Source organism: Trematomus bernacchii, unplaced genomic scaffold, assembly GCF_902827165.1.
Source record: "Trematomus bernacchii unplaced genomic scaffold, fTreBer1.1, whole genome shotgun sequence".
In the NCBI taxonomy this organism is placed as follows: domain Eukaryota; kingdom Metazoa; phylum Chordata; class Actinopteri; order Perciformes; family Nototheniidae; genus Trematomus; species Trematomus bernacchii.
The window spans coordinates 1484987-1486981 of NW_022987615.1; the positions used below are offsets into that span (position 1 = coordinate 1484987).

General features: G+C 38.7%; 1 long non-coding RNA gene across 1 annotated transcript; it reads left to right on the forward strand.

Moving 5' to 3' along the window:
- Positions 1 to 1544: 1544 nt before the first annotated feature.
- LOC117483886 lies at positions 1545 to 1794 on the forward strand. The gene is made up of 2 exons (XR_004556058.1): positions 1545 to 1629; positions 1703 to 1794. It is a non-coding gene; the product is annotated as an uncharacterized LOC117483886 (long non-coding RNA).
- The last annotated feature ends 201 nt before the right edge of the window (positions 1795 to 1995 follow it).

Below are 1995 nucleotides of genomic sequence, written 5' to 3' on the forward strand. Positions count from 1 at the left end.
AATGATATTTATAAATGACTATTATCATTATTATAAGCAAGACAATAAATGGCAAAGATATGTAGAAAATAAACTTAATTTAAATAAATGTAAATGTCCGGTTAGGATGTATTAGAACGAAATCTAAAATGAAAATTGTAAATAAGCCATCTGTATGAAAAAAAACACCTGTATGTAAATTGTAAATAAACCATCTGCATGTCAAATATGTCTTATATGTCTTAAATGATATGATGAATTGGAAATGGGGGACCCTGATGTAAACAAGACGAAAGTCTTTCTCTGGTCTGCATCCCCTTAACAATTGTATGTTTTGAGATGTACTGTACTGTACCCAATATACAAGCTGTTAATAAACTTTTCAATCAATCAATCAATCAATCAAACAAACGTAACGTGGGAGAAAATATGTTTCTAGAAGATATGTAGAAAATAAGATACGTTCATAACAAACGTAACGTGGGAGAAAATAAGTTTCTAGCTAAACGTAATTGAGAATGCAGTTTAGTTCTGTGGGAACGTAATTTTTAGGAGACAGGGTTGGCGTAGTGGCTGCCACACATTCCTCCATGAGCAGCAGCAATGGCTGATGGGACTTCTGCTCCACTGTTGCCAGGGACGTGCACAGACATTTTGGGGGGCGGGAGCTCAAGTGAGAAAAAGGGCACTTCCCATAATCATTCATAAAAAAATGTTTTAAAACAAAAGTTAAATGTAATTGCACATCTCTGACTTACTAACGTAGGTATATTGACTTGGAAGCTTGTTATGGTTGGGCTGATTTGAGAAAATTGCCTTTAAGTAGTTTAATCTGAATTGTTGTATTGTTTTATAAATAGTGTTGTATGTAAAATAATCAGGTAATTGTTGAAACATAAATTCAGTAGAATACAAAAAAAAAGAAGCAATTGGGCAGATAAATAAAAATGTACTTGAATAAGTGCACTAGAAATTATCCAGATGAAAACTCTACAATGAAATTGCAAGTATGTGAAATGACATCCAGTATAAGTAGACAGATGCTGCCCTGCTCTCACACAGGTGTTGCTCGTTCAGCTAATTTGGCAGGGAGTCTACAAATTGTGCCACTTCCTGTGTGATCCAGATCATTCAGTCATGGGGACTCAACTCTACCTAGGTGTGATAGTCGTGACTCTTTTTGCAACGACTGTTGCCAATGCAGGTATGCTTAGCACATGAATGTAAACATCTGCTTTTGTTGGGGAATGTAGGGAAATGTATAATAATGATTTTTTTTTGCAGAAATCAAAGTACAGTGTGAAAAAGACTCCATAAGCATCACATGGACGATCCCCTCGACGCTGCGGCAATATGCAGCTCGTCTCTTCCTCGGAAACTGCAATCCATCTAGGTTTAATGTTCTGCCCAGCGGAGAGGGGAACGCTGAGTTTAACTACAAACTAGCTGACTGCAATTTTAAAAAGACTGGTAATGTAACTGCCATGTTTCACCAAAATACCTCTCAGTCTTTTCAATGTCATAATGAGCTTCTTTTTTTTCTTCAGGTGAAAGGGAAAAATCTCCTCTACAAAAATGAGCTGACTTCAGGCCCAGACCAAAGTCGAGTCCTGCAGCTTATGTGTATCCCATCGAGTGTGTTTATCCAAGGTAGGAGTTGCTTTCTTATTTAAATTCAAGTTTAAAGCTGATATATGGGATACATGTTGTTAATATATTTCAGACCTAAGGAGTGGGCTCCTCCTTTCCTGAACCCGGGGTCAGGTGTTGCCGAAGGCCGAGGAGGGCTGAAGTTCCACATGCTGCTCCTAAATGGTGAGGGCTCATGCTCCCAAAGGCAAAACACTCAAAAATGCACACTAAGCCGTTTTTACTTTTCCCCTTTTCAGAAAAAATAACATGGGGTAGCGGAGACCAAATGTCATCCCCCTGGGCTCCTTCATGCCAATATGGGCAACAGTGGAGCAGAAGTCCCATCAGCCATTGCTGCTGCTCATGGAGGAATGTGTGGCAGCC